Source organism: Clinocottus analis, unplaced genomic scaffold (assembly GCF_023055335.1).
Source record: "Clinocottus analis isolate CAN_PGR_092001 unplaced genomic scaffold, fCliAna1.0.p SCAF_19, whole genome shotgun sequence".
Lineage (NCBI taxonomy): Eukaryota > Metazoa > Chordata > Actinopteri > Perciformes > Cottidae > Clinocottus > Clinocottus analis.
Genome location: NW_027175920.1, coordinates 16,569,870 through 16,580,376, shown reverse-complemented (window position 1 = coordinate 16,580,376; position 10,507 = coordinate 16,569,870). Strand labels below are relative to the sequence as shown.

General features: G+C 47.7%; 1 pseudogene; it reads left to right on the top strand.

Annotated features, from left to right (window-relative positions):
• The window catches only part of LOC137789750 (uncharacterized), a 3,655-nt pseudogene extending 1,499 nt beyond the window's left edge, over positions 1 to 2,156 (top strand).
• The last annotated feature ends 8,351 nt before the right edge of the window (positions 2,157 to 10,507 follow it).

Here is a 10,507-nt window from a genome sequence, read left to right as displayed (position 1 = left end):
GAGACAGGAGGCAGGAGACAGGAGACAGGAGGCAGGAGACAGGATACAGGAGGCAGGAGACAGGAGGCAGGAGGCAGGAGACAGGAGACAGGAGGCAGGAGACAGGAGACAGGATACAGGAGGCAGGAGACAGGAGACAGGAGGCAGGAGACAGGAGGCAGGAGACAGGAGACAGGAGGCAGGAGACAGGAGGCAGGAGGCAGGAGACAGGAGGCAGGAGACAGGAGGCAGGAGGCAGGAGACAGGAGACAGGAGGCAGGAGACAGGATACAGGAGGCAGGAGACAGGAGACAGGAGGCAGGATACAGAAGGCAGGAGGCAGGAGACAGGAGGCAGGAGACAGGAGGCAGGAGACAGGAGACAGGAGACAGGAGGCAGGAGACAGGAGGCAGGAGACAGGAGACAGGAGGCAGGAGACAGGATACAGGATACAGGAGGCAGGAGACAGGAGGCAGGAGACAGGATACAGGAGGCAGGAGACAGGAGACAGGAGGCAGGAGACAGGAGGCAGGAGGCAGGAGACAGGAGACAGGATACAGGAGGCAGGAGACAGGAGGCAGGAGACAGGAGGCAGGAGACAGGAGGCAGGAGACAGGAGACAGGAGGCAGGAGACAGGAGACAGGAGGCAGGAGACAGGAGGCAGGAGGCAGGAGACAGGAGGCAGGAGACAGAAGGCAGGAGGCAGGAGACAGGAGGCAGGAGACAGGAGGCAGGAGACAGGAGGCAGGAGGCAGGAGACAGGAGGCAGGATACAGAAGGCAGGAGGCAGGAGACAGGAGGCAGGAGACAGGAGGCAGGAGACAGGAGACAGGAGACAGGAGGCAGGAGACAGGAGGCAGGAGGCAGGAGACAGGAGACAGGAGGCAGGAGACAGGATACAGGAGGCAGGAGACAGGAGGCAGGAGACAGGATACAGGAGGCAGGAGACAGGAGACAGGAGGCAGGAGACAGGAGGCAGGAGGCAGGAGACAGGAGACAGGATACAGGAGGCAGGAGACAGGAGGCAGGAGACAGGAGGCAGGAGACAGGAGGCAGGAGACAGGAGACAGGAGGCAGGAGACAGGAGACAGGAGGCAGGAGACAGGAGGCAGGAGGCAGGAGACAGGAGACAGAAGACAGGAGGCAGGAGACAGGAGACAGGGGGCAGGAGAAAGGAGGCAGGAGACAGGAGACAGGAGACAGGAGGCAGGAGACAGGATACAGGATGCAGGAGGCAGGAGACAGGAGACAGGAGGCAGGAGACAGGATACAGGAGGCAGGAGACAGGAGGCAGGAGACAGGAGGCAGGAGACAGGATACAGGAGGCAGGAGACAGGAGACAGGAGGCAGGAGACAGGAGGCAGGAGACAGGAGGCAGGAGGCAGGAGGCAGGAGACAGGAGGCAGGAGACAGGAGGCAGGAGACAGGAGACAGGAGGCAGGAGAAAGGAGGCAGGAGACAGGAGACAGGAGACAGGAGGCAGGAGACAGGAGGCAGGAGACAGGAGACAGGAGACAGAAGACAGGAGGCAGGAGACAGGAGGCAGGAGACAGGAGACAGGAGACAGGAGACAGGAGACAGAAGACACTACGACCCTCCAGCACCCCCAGAGTAAAGCAGGGCGTACAGAGCAGCGCCTCTAGAGTAAAGCAGGGCGTACAGAGCAGCGCCTCTAGAGTAAAGCAGGGCGTACAGAGCAGCGCCTCTAGAGTAAAGCAGGGCGTACAGAGCAGCGCCTCTAGAGTAAAGCAGGGCGTACAGAGCAGCGCCTCTAGAGTAAAGCAGGGCGTACAGAGCAGCGCCTCTAGAGTAAAGCAGGGCGTACAGAGCAGCACCTCTAGAGTAAAGCAGGGCGTACAGAGCAGCGCCTCTAGAGTAAAGCAGGGCGTACAGAGCAGCGCCTCTAGAGTAAAGCAGGGCGTACAGAGCAGCGCCTCTAGAGTAAAGCAGGGCGTACAGAGCAGCACCTCTAGAGTAAAGCAGGGCGTACAGAGCAGCACCTCTAGAGTAAAGCAGGGCGTACAGAGCAGCGCCTCTAGAGTAAAGCAGGGCGTACAGAGCAGCGCCTCTAGAGTAAAGCAGGGCGTACAGAGCAGCGCCTCTAGAGTAAAGCAGGGCGTACAGAGCAGCACCTCTAGAGTAAAGCAGGGCGTACAGAGCAGCGCCTCTAGAGTAAAGCAGGGCGTACAGAGCAGCGCCTCTAGAGTAAAGCAGGGCGTACAGAGCAGCGCAGGGCTGTGGAGCATCTGTGGCTCCACGTCAGAAAGATTTGAACAGGTGGATGAAAGGTATGACGTTTATTTAGCGTTATTTCAAAAACTGAGAAGAGAAGATTGATACAACTCTTATATCTGTACATTAAGTACAACATGAAGCTGGGAGGTGATTAGCCTAGCTTAGCAAAAAGACTAAAGGCACCTTAAACACTTTGAACTCATCATTTAACACACTGTGTGTTTAATCCACACACATTTAACACACTGTGTGTTTAATCCACACACATTTAACACACTGTGTGTTTAATCCACACACATTTAACACACTGTGTGTTTAATCCACACACATTTAACACACTGTGTGTTTAATCCACACACACAGAGGACAGCAGATAGATAACTGTTGTTCTTCAACAATTAGCCACAACATGTCCTCCAAAACCACAAACTTTGTTTAACCTGCACGCAAACATAAATGAAACAGATTAGCTCCGTCCACTTCCACTCTTTATGCTAAGCTAGGCTAACATCCTGACTCCACCTAACACACACACAGAGTGATGTTGATTTTTCGTCTCACTCTGAAAGAAAGTCATCAAACATAATTCCTATCCTCCTTTAAGTGACATGTTGTGAACAGTGGACCGAACGTTCCCCAGACAGCAACTCTGAGCTGCAGGACGTTGGATAACAGTTTGTAAATGGCCGCAGTGTGGAGGCGGTTGTGAGTGAATGTATGGGTGAGCAATGTGAGCGAAGAGACAATGTGACAGTAAGCGAAACACAGACTGACGGCCGAGTAAAAACAGAGAGGAAATCACAAGAACAAAAACACGGAGCAGAGGACGAGTGTAAGAGCGGCGACGTGCGAGTTAATGAACGTTCAGAAAGAAGAAAATGATGAAAGAGTGGAAGAGGACGACAGAGGCGACGCAGGAGAGAGCAGAGAGCGTCTCATTCTCCCTCACGTCCAAACTGTGCTTCACTTTACAAACAAATCACATTATTGTTACTTCAGTTTTACTTTAAAGTCGGGCTGGGCACGTTAGTGCGTTAGAAGTGCGTTAACTACTCAGTCCTTTCACAGCAGTAATTATTGATCATGTGTTAACTGCATTTTGTGTGCAGTGGGTGGGGCTTACCATAGTGGGCGGGGCTTATCACTGCACACAGGTGCTTTTCAGACCTGGCGTCTTACAGCTCTCCCTGTCCGGCCCGCATGAGGTCACTCGAACATGAAGAATAAACAAATAAATAAATAAATAAATAAAATGCAGCTATGAATACAATACAACAACCCTGCCTTTACTTTGAAGTGGTTTATGTTCATGCTTTTACTTTGAAGTGGTTTATGTTTATGCTTTTACTTTGAAGTGGTTTATGTTCATGCTTTTACTTTGAAGTGGTTTATGTTCATGCTTTTACTTTGCAGTGGTTTATGTTCATGCTTTTACTTTGAAGTGGTTTATGTTCATGCTTTTACTTTGAAGTGGTTTATGTTCATGCTTTTACTTTGCAGTGGTTTATGTTCATGCTTTTACTTTGAAGTGGTTTATGTTCATGCTTTTACTTTGAAGTGGTTTATGTTCATGCTTTTACTTTGCAGTGGTTTATGTTCATGCTTTTACTTTGAAGTGGTTTATACGTGCGCACGCTTTGCAGCCTCGTGACAGCCAGTGCTGACGACAGACTGCAGTGAGAGCACGTGATGTTATGTAATCCTTCTTGGGCCGCATTGTTCATAGATCGCTTCAATCAGAAAGAGTGTGATTTTTGCTCTGTAGTTTTGTTTGTATTCAGTATAAGAGACAGAATTTCAGGGTCATAGTGAACACAAATATTAACTTTGTTTAAATACAGAGAGGAATACTTTCCTGCTTGTAAAGGAAAGATAAACTAGCGTTCATATCCGCACCACTCCCAAATCCAATGGATGGAGAACGGACCTGACGGTGTCAACTTCTGAGTTGTTTCATTATGAGCAGAAGGGAATATCAACATTTACATCTATTAAGTTGTCCATGTAGTTTTACAAACCAGTGATATTTTATGCTCATTTAGTCACTATCACTGAGACAAAGATGAACTTGTTCAGAGTCAAATACCATTCAATAGAAAACAACATGAATAACAAAAATATTCCTAGAGAAATGTTCAAGTATGTCTTGACGATGGAATGATAAATATTGTATGATGGGCCGAACTGGAAGGCACTCGATGCATTCACTGTAATGAAGATATACCAGGATTGTAATGGACAGAGGAAAAGACCATCGGACTAGATCTAGGAAGCTTTAGACGCCGATAAAAAAATACACAAAATAGCTAGCTTAGTGTTAACGTAGCCCACTACAATATTCCCTTTCATTTTCTCAAGTAAACATACTATTGTTAACAACTACAGACAGCCACATTCAGTAACTACCTGCACTTACATTACCCCCCTGCATCATTTACTTATCAAAATAAGTCTAGTTTTTTTTCAAGCCAAATTATTTGGGGGGGGGGGGGGGGGGGGGGAGCTTAAGAACATTTTACGGGCCTATACCTGTCATACCTGTCAGCTGTCCTTCACATCTCCACTTCATTCAACAGACGTCAGGTCACTTGTTCAAGACAACACAGACTTTTACCAACGAGGAAGAAAAACTGAACGTAATCAACTGCTGGTCTTTAACATCTTTAAGGTAAGAAACAGACTGAACATGGACCAAAGAAGGAGTGGTTTGTCCCTCACAGGGACCCTTACTACTGAACATGGACCAAAGAAGGAGTGGTTTGTCCCTCACAGGGACCCTTACTACTGAACATGGACCAAAGAAGGAGTGGTTTGTCCCTCACAGGGACCCTTACTACTGAACATGGACAGACCCTTGACACTCTTTACGTGGGCCGTTCCTCACCCTGGCGACGCAAGTCGGCACTAAGGACAGCACGCACCGGTCAACAGTGCCGCGTCCCTCCCGGTGGGGAGAGAAGTACAGCAAACACATCATCCTACCACATCATCCACGGGCGGTCTTCGGCCCGAGCCTTTCAAAGCTGAGCTAGAGCCGTCACGGCGCACTACAGTGGAGGAAATGCACCCAACAAGAGCAAAGACAGCAAGGACCAACCCATAGTGTCAACAAAAATACATGTTGTCCAAATCTATTAACAAAACCGCCGCGTGAGGAGAGGTTGGCGTGAGGAGAGGCCGCGGGGAGAAGCACCAGCACCCCCAGGTGCAGCAGCAACTACAGCACTGTGGCTAGTTTATGATTAAATACACTGCAAATAAAAAAACAGTAACATACTCAGCATGTCACTCACCAGACGCACATGAACCTCTGTGGGAAAGCGGTCATCAGTAAGAGATTCTAGCTTCTCGGTTTTGACCGGCTCTGTTCATGCTGAGTTCAGGCGGCTGATCTGGAATCAGTCGTTTCACCTGGAGTTTCTCCGCCAAGTTCTTCTCTCAAACGGGTCTTGGAGGAGAGATTTGATCTTGTTAGGGTTGAGTCTCCTTGCGCTCGTGCTGGGACGCTCCATTGTCTTGTCATTAAAATGTCACTGCAAGAGAAGAGAAGCCGGCGAGAACACGCAACAAGTGAAGGAGCCCTGAGAACACGGAACGCGCTTTGGGCGAGATGAGAATAGCCCTTCCCTCTGGAAGTCTTTTTGACTGCGCTGATTGGATGAATTTTTTGGACGATCACTCATTTATTTCTTTAATTGGTGATTGGCTAAACTGCATATTAGACCCGTCTTCTTTGGGCAGAATCAATCAAGCCCCAGAACGTGCACTACCAGCAGAGACGTGCACGAGCAGCAGAGATGTGCACTAACAGCAGAGACGTGCACGAGCAGCAGAGACGTGCACGAGCAGCAGAGACGTGCACTAACAGCAGAGACGTGCACGAGCAGCAGAGACGTGCACGAGCAGCAGAGACGTGCACTAACAGCAGAGACGTGCACGAGCAGCAGAGACATGCACGAGCAGCAGAGAAGCGCACGAGCAGCAGAGACGTGCACTAACAGCAGAGACGTGCACGAGCAGCAGAAACGTGCACGAGCAGCAGAGACGTGCACTAACAGCAGAGACGTGCACGAGCAGCAGAGACGTGCACGAGCAGCAGAGAAGCGCACGAGCAGCAGAGACGTGCACTAACAGCAGAGACGTGCACGAGCAGCAGAGACGTGCACTAACAGCAGAGACGTGCACGAGCAGCAGAGACGTGCACGAGCAGCAGAGACGTGCACTAACAGCAGAGACGTGCACGAGCAGCAGAGATGTGCACGAGCAGAGGAGAGAAGCAGGAAAAGCAGATATTTTACAAATATTACTGGGTATATTCTATAGCGCAACAACACAAATAGTGACAATTTGTACAATGTATTAATATAATTATGTTTTTTATAGTTAATAATTTTATAATCTTTTTTTTTTGGTGGCTCAAGGTGGGTGGGGCTAAGCCCCCTTGCCCTCTATAGGCTGTATGTGTGTATGTTAACTTGCTGTTGCTCCAGTGCTGTGATATTGTTCAGATAACATTACTTTTTAAAAAAAGGTGCAATACACTAGTTTTTACTTCATTATTGAATTTTGCGCATAATGAGATTAATCGCAGAAAAATCATGAGATTAATGAGTGACATTTTTTAACCTTTGCCCAGCCCTGCTCTACAGCTGTTGAAACCAGCCTGCAGTCTGATGACATCACCGCCTCCTCTCCAGGACTCTCAGCGCTCAGCGTGGCGCTCCACTGTGGCAGTGCTGACGCAGTCAGCTGGAGAAAATATGAGGTTTTTGGAAAGTGGACCATCAGCATGACCCTGGAGGCCAGGTGGAACGGCGGACTAAAATATTTATCAGCCGTCACTGATACCAAAAAATAAATAAATGAATAAATATGCGATGAGTTCCATGTAAACAAGACAAGTGTTGAGCCTGCAAGGCGCTGGATTCTGCAACGTCCGGGCGTGAAATGCACAAACAACTCAAAGGACGCACACACCTCAGAAGCTTCTTTAAGCTGAAAGCAGAAAAGCTGTAATCTTTACTCTTCCATCGCTCAATTTCACCGTACGTTGTCCCGCATTGTGTATGAGAGCTGCAAGAGACAACTTCTCTTTGATGAGACATTATTTGTGCCAAAATGTGTGTGCGTTCCTGACATCCTCATGTACAGTGCAGTCACTAGTATCTTGAGAACACACACACACACACACACACACACACACACACACACACAGACTATGCAGAGAACAATCAGTGAGACATACAGTCGAGGTCACGTGTGCTCAGGCGCACTTTAAACATCATTACAGACTGTTTATTGTGTTTGTTCACTGAAACTGTCCTCCTGTCCAGTGTCGGCTGCATTAATATTTCAGCAATTTTCTGTATTTTGAGTGCCCTTTATATATTTATACTGTGGGTATGCCGGCATGATGTTTGGGAGTGAAAAGTTTGCTGCCCATTTTTGTGCTGCAAAAAGGCCACCAAGTGCTTTTCCAGCCTCGGACGTTATTGTTTGACAGTCTGCTCTGAAAAGAGTTTTGTTGGGATCCATTAGCGTGTTTTGTACCCTGCAGCTCCTACAGTGAAAACCCCTCAGAAACCCCTGCTGCGATGCATACAGCCCACGTGCATGCACACACGTACACATACATCCACCAGCATGCTCATCCCATCCCCCACAGCTCGCAGTGGGGGAAGGAGGTGGGAGGTCAGGCTCCAAAAGGATGCAAGTCGGTGTTAGTTACTATGGTAGCAGTCAGATCCTGTTTCCCTAAAGCACAGCGTAGAGGAGGGCATCGCTGTCAGAAAATAGATTTCTCCATCGGAACACATTTCACCAGAATGTGTCGTCGTCTTATCAGATCAACACAAACTAACACTGAATGTTTAAATGTGTTGCACAAAATCAAATACTGCTCAGCCCACACAGTGTCAGCAGTGGTTGTTATTCCTATCTCGGTGAGGCCACCTGGTAACTGAGGAGACATGGGACAGGTCATCCAGTGAGCTCTTGCCTGGGGCATTGCAGGTCATGCACATTGAACACAGCATGACTTCATCCAGTCAGACAGTCCGTCTGCTGGCCGGATACTTTCAGTACTTCTCTCTCATCTATGAGCTTCCTTTTCCTTAAAGAACCCTCAATTCAAATAACCAAATAAGCCTTACCTTGCAAACCTCTGGTGGTATCTATTCATGAGATCCTTGTTTTATTTGGAAAAAAAAGAAGAAACAACCTGTTTGATAGAAGTTCTCTTTAAATGTCTTAAGTTTAGTTTAAGTTTCTTCACCTGTCTTGTGTCGGGATGGAGCCAGAAATCACAGACATGTTCAGACTCATATCCTGTACAAGCAGCCTCTAATGCCGACTTCATTGTTACACTTAAATGTCAACAAGCATATATCTGTCTATTACAAAATTGGTTCCCTAATTATGTTGTGGTGACATCACCGCGGCCTGGATCATGTTCAGGGACGATGTTTTTTTGGGTGAAAGAAGCGCTACATTTATCTGTAGACTGCAAAGTGCACCAAAGACCAGAGACTCCATCTGTAGTCTGACTCAGGCAAATTTAATGAATTCAATTGAATTTAAATCAAATCAATTCATTTTATTGTGTAGCGCCCATAATCACGGTTTACAAATCATCTTAAGAGGGTTTAACACCTGAACCCGTAGAAATCCCTGTCACACAGTGGCGGGCCGTGGGTTTCAGACCTCGGCCTTCAGCGAGTGTCATAAAGTCACATAACGGGAGGAACAAGTGTCTCTGGAGTTTCTGCCACAGACCGACACACTCAATACACGGTTCATACATGTGGACAGCCACACGCTCCACCATGAACTTGGTCTAACGGAGTTAACTCCGCCCCTTTCATGTGCAGGAGCACAGATCTAGAGGAGACACTCCTGGGTTGACTTAACCAGCTGATAACCGGCTTCCTGAGACCAAAAAGCGAGACATCTGGTTAAGTGCAGCTGGATAACTGAGGGAAACCCGGCTATGTTAAACCAGCTTGGTGAGGCCCCTGATGTCCTCCATATCAGTGTGTGTGTTGTGCAGAGCGCATCAGTGTGTGTGTGTTGTGTGAAGGGGGGGCAGTGCTCAGGGCTGTGTCTAAGTTAGTTTGTACTTTTGTATGGTATCCATTGTGGTTTGTATAAAGCCTCAATATATTCTCATAATCTTAACACCAGGATCCCTTCAGGGAACTCTTGAGACTCCTCACCTCTGATTGGACGCTGAGGAAACTTGATGACTAAAAGGATGCAGAGGAACCAGATTCTCTCCACACTTTATCTAGTCAAGTTATTTTTTCAGGAGAAGGTGTTTTTACTAAAGTTATCAACTGCTGCTGTAACTGTCGTCATGTATAGCTAGCGTTACACAATAACTGGCATGCTTACACGACTAACATGGTGAACATTATTCCTGCTGATCCTGCCTGTTAGCATTGTTATTGAGCGCATGCTAGCATGCTGATATTAGCTCAAAGCAACACTGTATAACCTCTTAGTCAACCACAAAGCTGTAGACTCACAAGCACTCCAAACGGTGAAAGTGCAGTACAACACCTTCGAGACCCAGTAAGGATGAGCCATCACAAGAACATGTTTTTAGGTGTTTTTTAACATCTGCCTCTCGGGACCAAAACCCGTTACCTTTACGATCGGTGCCTACCGGACCGAAACGCAAGGCAGATTTTGGTGCTTCCTTTCGGTGCCTGGGCCGGTTGAAATACTTTTTTTGTACACTACTCTGGCTTCCCCCTATTGCAAAAGGACCCAAGAAGAGTCCTACAATTAGCTCACATCAAGCAGTCAAACATGTGAGATATTTGAGGGTATGCAATGTTTTAATATGCTTTTTGGGAAGAGGCACATACGTTTTTCGTAAGGTAGTGGGCCATTAAAATTGTTTCTCATGCTTCTATTTTGTGTTGAGACCTTGGTTGAGAGTTTGGAGCCAGGACAGCCCATCGTCCTGTGTCGGTGAACAGAAGAACAACCTCCAAACATTCTGTCATTGTTGACAAGGCAATCTTTAGATTACCTCTTCAAAGCCAAATCATCTTTAGTGTTAACTACCACGAATCCCTTCACAGCTTCTACATATTCATCCAAACCACTGTGCTCAACATTGATGTGGGAAGTACGAAGGAAAGTCCTCGTGTGAAGGAGCTCAGAGCAAGACTGCTGAACACAAGTATCTGAGCTCACGCACATCATTTGACTTGTTTTATCTGCAAGTTACACCGCAGACATTCTATGTTGCTTTGTCAGCATTTGAGATTCCACCATGGTTAA